Below are 10,002 nucleotides of genomic sequence, written 5' to 3' on the forward strand. Positions count from 1 at the left end.
CACTTTGGGAAGCTGAGGCGGGTGGATCACCTGAGGTCAGAAGTTCGAGACCAGCCTGGCCAAATGGCCAAACCCCCGTCTCTACTAAAATACAAAAATTAGCTGGGCCTGGTGGCAGCAGGTGCCTGCAATCCCAGCTATTCGGGAGGCTGAGGCAGGAGAATCGCTTGAACCTGGGAGGTGGAGCATGCAGTGAGCTGTGATCCCACCTCTGCACTCTAGCCTGGGTGACAGAGTGAGATTCTGTCTCAAAAAAAAAAAAAAAGTAAATTAAATTAAATTTAAAAATAAAATTAAAAAAAAAAATAAAATTAAATAAATAAATTTGGGATAAACCAGTTAACTGTCTCTCAGTATCTCTCTCTTGTTTATTTTTATTTTTATTTTTTGGTTTTTGTTTTTGTTTTGTTTTGAGACGAGGTCTAGCTCTGTTGTCCAGGGTAGAATGCAGTGACATCACAGCTCACTGTAAACCAGAACCCATGGGCCAGTTAACTCTTTTGTTGATTTTTTGTAGACAGGCTTCCTTCTGCTGCCCAGGTTGATCTTGAACTCATGGCCTCCTGCCAGGCCCCCAAAATGCTGGGATGGCAGGCATGAACCACCGTGCCTGGCCCACTTAACTCTTAATATGCTTACAGAACGCAAATGCATTTGAACTAAGGAGTCTTCACCCCACAAAGTTGTTGATATACCCAGGGGCAACCCCTCTGTCACCTTCTCATGAGATACCTGAAACTGTCCTCACACAGACCTCGCAGGTGCTGTTTAGCCTCTTCCTCAATATTTTATATAGTTTCTCCAGAAAATGAAATTTTAGTCCACCAATGCATTTAATTATGTATATTGCACGTATTTTATCAAGCTCTGACAGTTTTGCAAATATGTTTAGTTTCTCCAAAAAGCAATATTATCACTTCCAGTGACAAGATTTGCTTCTACCGTTACATTCTTTTTATCGATCATGGTGATTTTTGACGGTGTTATACATTCAACCAGGGATACATAATTGAAGTGAAAATGGTATTCCTTTCACTTAGAAGCCCGCTGGCATCTGTTCTTCTCATGTTCTGCAGTCAGACCTCCTATGAGTAGCAGGCTGGCCTGTCAGTCATTGTGTCTGAAATTGACCAGAGAAATTTTAGCAATGGAAAGTAATTGAAAACAATGTGGCCGCCTACTTAGTAGATTTTATGCAATTGGGCCAGATGTGGTTGCTCACACTTGTATGCCCAGCACTTTGGGAGGCCGAGGCAGGAGGATCGCTTCAGTCCAGGAGTTCGAGATCAGCCAGGGCAACATAGGGAGAGCCCATCTCTATAAAAAATTGTAACTTCTTTTTTTTTTTTGAGACAGAGTCTCGCTCCGTCGCCCAGGCTGGAGTACAGTGGTGCAATCTTGGCTCACTGCAAGCTTCATCTCCCGGGTTCACGCCATTCTCTCGCCTCAGCCTTCTGAGTAGCTGGGACTACAGGCACCCACCACCACGCCCGGCTGATTTTTTGTATTTTTAGTAGAAACAGGGTTTCACTGTGTTAGCCAGGATGGTCTCAATCTCCTGACCTCATGATCCACCCGCGTTGGCCTCCCAAAGTGCTGGGATTACAGACGTGAGCCACCAGGCCCAGCCCATTCTAGTTATTCTTGAGAGCTACGGTCAACAGCGGGGAGAATTGGGTCAGTCTCAGGCCACCTGGAGACCTTCCCTGAACTCTTGCTTTTGCCTTGCTCATTCATGATCAGCCCGTGGCCCCATCTGATGTTGGGGTTGTGTAAAATCATTTCTGTTCAACAGAATCATGTGGCGTGGGGTGAATGCCAGGCCGGGTCCCAGTTCTCAAGGGCTGATTTTTCTTTCCGTGTAAAGAGTTGAATATTGCTTACCATATATCTGGCACTGTTTTGTTTCCCATAAATGAATTCAATGAACATACATAAATTCACTTAATCCTCCAAAACTATAATGTAGATATATTTATTGTCTCCTTTTGTGGGTAACAGACTTACAGATTACAAAGCTAGCAAGTTATAAGGTAGGATCAGAATTCAGAACAAGTCTTTCTAGGCTGGGTGCAGTACCTCACGCCTATAGTCCCAGCACTTTGGGAGGCTGAAGTGGGCAGATCACTTGAGCTCAGCAGCTCAAGACCAGCCTGGGTAACATGGAGAAACCCCACCTCTCCAGAAAATACAAAAATTAGCCACGTGCAGTGACATGTGCCTATAGTTCCATCTACTTGGGAGGCTGAGGCAGGAAAATCACTTGAGCCCGGGAGGTAGAGGTTGCAGTGAGCCGAGTTTGCACTACTGCACTCCAGCCTGGGCAAGAGAGAAAGACTCTGTCTCACAAGAAAAAAAAAATTCCTTCTAGACCAAAGACCATGATTTTTACCTGATCCTAATTTTTGAGCCTTTCTTATATACCAGGCATTGCAAGCTCAAAACAAAAAATTAGGCTGAAAAGTAATCAAGGCATAGTAGCCTCTCAATATAGAATAAGTGCTTGCAGTTTGAGTGCATGTATTTTTCTGGGAAACGAGATTAAAAAAAAAAAGTAAAGATTTTAACGTAAAAAGTAGAGACTTGATATAAAAAATGTGGGTCTTGGGGACCAGGTGCGGTAGCTCACACCTGTAATCCCAGCACTCTGGGGGGCTTAGGGAAGGCGGATCACGAGGTCAAGAGATCGAGACCAGCCTGGCCAACGTGGTGAAACAGTGCCTCTACTAAAAATACAAAAATTAGTCAGGTGTGGTGACGGGCGCCTGTAATCCCAGCTACTAGGGAGGCTAAGGCAGGAGAATCGCTTGAACCCGGGAAGTGGAGGTTGCAATGAGCCGAGATCGTGCCACTGTACTCCAGCCTGGTGACAGAGCGAGATTTCATCTGAAAAAAAAAAAAAAAAAGGGTCTCGGAAGAGGGAGAGGGATCCACAAGGGAGATAATCGGGGAAACAGAGGGACATATTTTGCATTTTTTCTATGGAGGGTGAGGCACTGGAGAATGAGGATGTATTTATTAATTTATATTTCCATCACTCAGTATGTCTTAAGTAAACACTATTACAGGGACTGCTCAGGATGTTTGTAAATAGTGTGGGGTGATACCCAGTCCTGCATTCATGGAGTTAACAGCGTAATAATTCCCTACAAAATAAAACTCTCATGTCCATCTTTATTTATGTATTTATTTATTGAGACAGAGTCTTGCTCTATCACCCAGGTTAGAGTGCAGTAGAGCAATCTGGGCTCACTGCAACCTCCACCTCCCAGGTTCAAGTGATTCTCCTGCCTCAGCCTCCCGAGTAGCTGGGATTACAGGCACGTGCCACCATGCCCGGCTAATTTTTTGTATTTTTAGGAGAGACTATCCATGTTAGCCAGGATAGTCTCGATCTTCTGACCTCGTGATCCACCCGTCTCGGCCTCCCAAAGTGCTGGGATTACAGGTGTGAGCCACCGTGCCCGGCCGGTCCATCATTTTTGCAATGCTCAAAAGCTTTAGGTCATATGATATGTACCTATGAAAAGGTCACCAGAGTCTCACCAGTTACTTGGGCCATCAAATGTGGCTGTTTTTAGAGTCCTTTTGAATGAATTGTAAATTGTGTTAAAGAGGTAGCCTTCTCAATTTGCTGCTAGTCTAGTCTGAAAGAATTTGTAGCCTAGAAAGCCACAGAGTTGCCCCTGGTTTGTAAAAGGATATGGTCATCTGCACAGTTTCATTCCAGCATGTGCCCGTTCCTACAAGCAGAACGATAGCTGTGCAAGTTCTTGGTGATCTGGGAGATGCAAAAAGAGCTGTGGATGGTAAGAGAGATTCTAGGAATAATGAAGGTGAGCTGCGGACATTGTGTCATTTTGAACACCGTCCCAATTTAGTCAAAGTATATTTAGCATTCTCAAATATACTTTGATACTCAATTGGGACGGTGTTCAAAATCCCAAATTTTGGAAAAAGATGTAATGCCCTTTTATAGGAGATGGTAGTTTTTGTTTTGTTTTGTTTTGTTTTTGAGATAGAGTCTCATTCTGTCACCCAGGCTGAAGTGCAGTGGCACAACCTCAGCTCACTGCAACCTCCAGAGATGGCAGATTTTTTATCTAATGATGCATAATGCCCAAACAGGAGCACACACTGCTGTTCACATTCATTATTTCCATATGCTCAATTTTCCAGTACATGTTACAGCAAAGCAGAAATGTAACACCTTTTTGCTTAATTAAACAGCAAGTGGGCCGGGCGCGGTGGCTCACGTCTATAATCCCAGCACTTTAAGAGGCAGAGACGGGTGGATCACATGAGGTCAGGAGTTCAAGACCAGCCTGGTCAACATGGTGAAACCCCATCTCTACTAAAAATGCAAAAATTAGCTGGGTGTGGTGGCGAATGCCTGTAAGTCCAGCTACTCAGGAGGCTGAAGCAGGAGAATAAATTGAACCCGGGAGGCAGAGGTTGCAGTGAAGTGAGATTGCGCCACTGCACTCCAGCCTGGGCGACAGAATGAGGCTCCATCTCAAAAAATAAATACATACAAATAAATAATAAACTCACTTGAGCCTTTTTAGATAAGCAAAACTCATTTTTCCCACTTCCTTGGCAACCGGACAGAGACTGGCATATGTGAGAAAGAAGAAATCGCGAATCGTCATTGCTTTCTTGCAGCCCAACCTGAAATGAACAAAGGCTGCCAGAGCCACACCTCTCTCTCCTCAGACACAGATCGGAGGGAAGCGAGAAGGCACCTCTGTTCCCAGGTTCCTGGGGGGGGGGCCTGAGCTCTGCACATACTGTAGGTCTGAAATGTGAAGTTCCCTTTGAGGATCTTTCTGGGCGGAATTCTTATCCTTAGGTATCTGCATGTATTCCCAGGCTTGAGGCCATTTCAACCCTAAATCAGGAATTCCAAGTCTGGTTCTGTGTTTTCTGACTGCGAATCTTGGCTAGAGAGGCAAAGGTGTGGTCGGGCGCGGTGGCTCACGCCTGTAATCCCAGCACTTTGGCAGGCCGAGGTGGGTGGATCACCTGAGGTCATGAGTTCGAGACCAACCTGGCCAAAATGGTGAAATTCCGTCTCTACTAAAAATACAATAATTAGACAGGCGTGGTGGTGCCCGTCTGGAGTCCCAGCTACTCGGCAGGCTGAGGCAGGAGAATGGCTTGAACCTGGGAGGCGGAGGTTGCAGGGAGCCAAGATCACTCCACTGCACTCCAGCCTGGGCGACAGAGCAAAACTTTGTCTCAAAAGGGGAAAAAAAGAGGCCAGGTACGGTGGCTCACGCCTGTAATCCCAGCACTTTGGGAGGCCGAGGCGGGAGGATCACGAGGTCAGGAGATCGAGGCCATCCTAGCTAACACGGTGAAACCCCGTCTCTACTAAAAATACAAGAAAAATTAGCCGGGCGAGATGGCGGGCGCCTGTAGTCCCAGCTACTCGGGAGGCTGAGGCAGGAGAATGGCGTAAACCCGGGAGGCGGAGCTTGCAGTGAGCTGAGATCCGGCCACTGCACTCCAGCCTGGGCGACAGTGCGAGACTCCGTCTCCAAAAAAAAAAAAAGAAAGAAAGGAAAAAAAGAGATGCGCAGGTCTCCCATCTTAAGAGTATTTCCCTGGAGGCCTACCATGTGGCAGTGAGGTGACCGGAAGTAGAAAACGAGGACAATCAGACCTCGAACTCACACCCCTCAGCTACAGGAACCAGCGCTGCCACCTCGTCATCACAGCAACTGTCCTGCAGGCGTCATGTTACGTCACATCCGGGAGAGGCCGCGCTGCCCACAGGTGTTAACAGGCGGCTGCGACGCCCCAGTCTAGTCCGGAACACTAGCCTGAGGCTCGGGATGCACATGCACAGTCCACACGGAGGCCACCGCCCCATGGCTTCCTGGTAGTCCGTGGACATCAGCCGGTGTCTATAGTCCCCTCCTTCTCAGGCACCTTGCTCGTCCACTGCTTGGGGCACCACTCGGGGAACCCAAGTTCTTTGGGAAATGTTGTTCAAAAAAGGACAGCCCTTAACCGCTAGGGTCCCGCCCCTCAGATTGCTCCCAGCATGCAACGTGGCCCCGCCTCCAAAGCCGCTGTGCCCTGGAGGCAGCTGGGAGCTTCCGCCGGGCATAGTGCACAGGTGCAAGCAGGTCGTGCTTCCTGTTGGGGGAGCTGTGTGGCTGATTTTCTGGAAAGCTCGGAAGGAAGGGGCTCCACCACAATAAGGATTTGTGTATCTAAACATATCGAGTCACATAGTTTTCCAAAGACGTTGTAGCAACTTAGCATTTCTTTTTTTATTTTTATTTAATTTTTTCTTTTTAGAGATGGGGTCTCGCTATGTTGCCCAGGCTGGTCTTGAACTCCTGGGCGCAAGTGATCCTCCCACCTCAGCCTCCCAAAGTGCTGGGACTACAGGCGTGAGCCACTGTGCCAGCCACAACTTAGCATTTCTGTGGCACATATTCTGCAATAGCATTTTCCTGGATATTTTGGGCTTGCAGCCAGGATGGTAGGGAGTAGTAGTATGTCATTTTCGCTCTAATTTGCATTTCCCTTACGAAAAAATTGAACTATCATTTAAATATTAGTCTCTTGGACAAGCTTCCTTTGTGAATGATTAATCAAATCTGTAATTTTACTTCTCTGTTGTGCTGCCTGCCTTCTTAGTAATTTATAGGAGCGTTTATACTCTGTGTGCAAGCCGTTTGCCAGATCTATGTATCGCACGTTTCTTCTTCCATTCTATAGACTCTCTTTTCACTCTCCGATGGTGCCTTTTGTTTTGTAGCCTCTAATATCTGTTCATTCTATTTTGTGGTGTTTTTGTTTTCACAAATGTTTGCCTATTCCAATTCATGATCTCTTGTTTTCACATTTATTTTCAGTGATAAATCTGGAAATAATTTACATTTATGGCATGATGTAGAGGTCTAGATACATTTTGGGTTTCTGTAAAGTTCCTGGCTAAGGGGCAGAGGCAAGGACATGACCAAGCAGACACATATTAGCTGGAAATGCTCTCAGAGAAAGGAGGGGAAGCTCAACTCAGATCCACGTGGAGATGCATCCAAGCGTTCCAGTGGATGGCGGGTGGTACCAAAGTGGAAAAAATGGTTGTGACCATCAATAAGGCCACACAGCACTAAATGCCAGCCTACACTGACAGCCACTTGGCAGGACACAAGGTCCAACCGTAGAGGACCTTGCAGAGGTTCCTGGGCCCCACGTGTGTGTAGAGGGGGTGGGCTGCTTCAGCCATAGCCTTGGTCTGAGCAGCATCCTAAAGACTACAGCCATTGGCTTCGCTTGCTTGAGCTGGTTTAACCCTGTTAATTAATTCTGACAGATGCTCTCTGCTACCATCTAGTGACAACCAATGAAAACGCAGACTAGGCCGGGCGCGGTGGCTCAAGCCTGTAATCCCAGCACTTTGGGAGGCCGAGACGGGCGGATCACGAAGGTCAGGAGATCGAGACCATCCTGGCTAACACGGTGAAACCCCGTCTCTACTAAAAAAATACAAAAAACTAGCCGGGCGAGGTGGCGGGCGCCTGTAGTCCCAGCTACTCGGGAGGCTGAGGCGAGAGAATGGCGTAAACCCGGGAGGCGGAGCTTGCAGTGAGCTGAGATCCGGCCACTGCACTCCAGCCTGGGCGACAGAGCGAGACTCCGTCTCAAAAAAAAAAAAAAAAAAAAAGAAAACGCAGACTACTTAAAACCTTAAAACAACTGATGACAGGCTAATTACAAGACTGTAGACGACAATGACTTGTACGTTTTAGAGCTCAAGCCAGAATCACCTTGCTCTTTTGGGACGGGTTTCACTTTCTTTCACATTGGATTAAATCTAGACGTGCTGGTGGTGTAGTAAAAATGGACACTTGTGTACACAAAAAGAGAAAAATGATACCGTACTGTATTATGTGCTAACATTGTTACTTGCTGTAAACTTTCCCATGGCTCCCAAGATAAAAAGACATAGTAAAAGGCCCTATAAAAACGAATGCGGAAAAAACCACCCCAATTTGTGCAGGTGTGGAACTGGAGAACGGCAAGGATGAGCTGCGTCTGCCCAGTCCTGGATAAATATCAGGTACCTCAGCAAAATAAATGTGGTTGTTGTAAACTAAATTTCGGGGGGACGGGGGGCAGGCGCAGTGTCTCACACCTGTAATCCCAGCACTTTGGGAGGCCGAGACGGGCGGATCACCTGAGGGCAGGAGTTCGAGACCAGCCTGACCAACATGGAGAAACCCCGTCTCTACTAAAAATACAAAATTAGCTGGGCGTGGTGGCTCATATCTGTAATCCCAGCTACTCAGGAGACTGAGGCAGGAGAATCGCTTCAACCCAGGAGGCAGAGGTTGCGGTGAGCCGAGATCACACCATTGCACTCCAGCCTGGACAATAAGAGCAAACCTCCGTCTCAAAAAATAAAAAAAAATAAAAATACATAATTTTTGGGGTGGCATTATGCAGCCGTAGAGAGTCAGAACACTGGCATTATATGACACATCCTTCCATCCATGCCAGGTGACTCTACTAATGTATGAAGTATTTGAATTAGGCTCTAATTTTGAGATAGTTGTATTTTTAATCACTTTAAGGAATTATTTTCCTAAACAAGTATTTTTACACTTGATTTTACCCAAAAGGCCGAGAAGCGATCTAAACAAGTATTTTTAAGCAGAAACAGACATTTACTTATGTACAAATACACCCTTACCTACCTGAAGATATTTCTCATCTCCTTGGTGAATTATATGAAGATATTTGGATTTTCCAATATGGAAACATTTAAATTCCTGGAATAAGTCCCACTCCTTTATAAATATATGAACATGTTGGGCACTCTATTGTCCCATTATGATTCATGATTCTTCATTCAAATGTGAGAATGTGAGATTTCTTTCTTTTTTTTTTTTTGAGATGGAGTCTCGCTCTGTTGCCCAGGCTGGAGTGCAGTGGCACGATCTCAGCTTACTGCAAGCTCCCCCTCCCGGTTCATGCCATTCTCCTGCCTCAGCCTCCCGAGTAGCTGGGATTACAGGCATGTGCCACTACGCCTGGCTAATTTTTGTATTTTTAGTAGAGACGAGGTTTCTCCATGTTGGTCAGGCTGGTCTCAAACTTCTGACCTCAGGTGATCCACCCGCCTCAGCCTCCCAAAGTGCTGGGATTACAGGTGTGAGCCCCAGTGCCCGCCCGCTATCAAGACTATTAACATTGAAAATGGACACAGACTGGATTTCATTTGCCTTTAATTAAACACAAAGCTGGTACATATTTTTCTCTTCTAATAGCTGCTAGAAGTCTAAGTATATGGAAACAATACCTATGAAAATCAAATGGGAATTTTGGGCTTTGTGGATCATTAAAAGTTTACACTTAAAAATTATTGTTTAATTAAAAAAATAAAAAAGGATGACTAATAAATTGGGATGTTACTCAAAATGATAATCCTGTCTGCAGCTCACTTCAGTTATTCCTTGACTAGTTCTGTCACCATCCATAGATTTTATCCTCACCAGGAAGTCACGGCGGACTTGCCTGGATATCACCGTGCACATGGGAAAAGACTCAGAACGGGCTAGAAGTGTGCAGATGACCATAGCTCTTCCCCACCCTGTGAGGAACGCTAGCTTTCTGCAGAACACAATTTTTCCATCAGTGTGCAGGGGCAGCAAAATGACAATGCCAAATATATAAGACAATTTAAAATTATTTCACAAAGATATTAAAAACAAACACCCACATTGGCCGGGCGCAGTGGGTCACGCCTGTAATCCCAGCACTTTGGGAGGCTGAGGTGGGCGGATCACGAGGTCAGGAGATCGAGACCATCCTGGCTAACATGATAAAGCCCCGTCTCTACTAAAAATACAAAAAATTAGCTGGGCATGGCGGCGGGTGCCTATAGTCCCAGCTACTTGGGAGGCTGAGGCAGGAGAATGGCATGAACCCAGGAGGCGGAGCTTGCAGTGAGCCAAGATTGTGCCACTGCACTCCAGC

Source organism: Trachypithecus francoisi, unplaced genomic scaffold (assembly GCF_009764315.1).
Source record: "Trachypithecus francoisi isolate TF-2019V2 unplaced genomic scaffold, Tfra_2.0 Lachesis_group5, whole genome shotgun sequence".
NCBI classification, from domain to species: Eukaryota; Metazoa; Chordata; class Mammalia; order Primates; family Cercopithecidae; genus Trachypithecus; species Trachypithecus francoisi.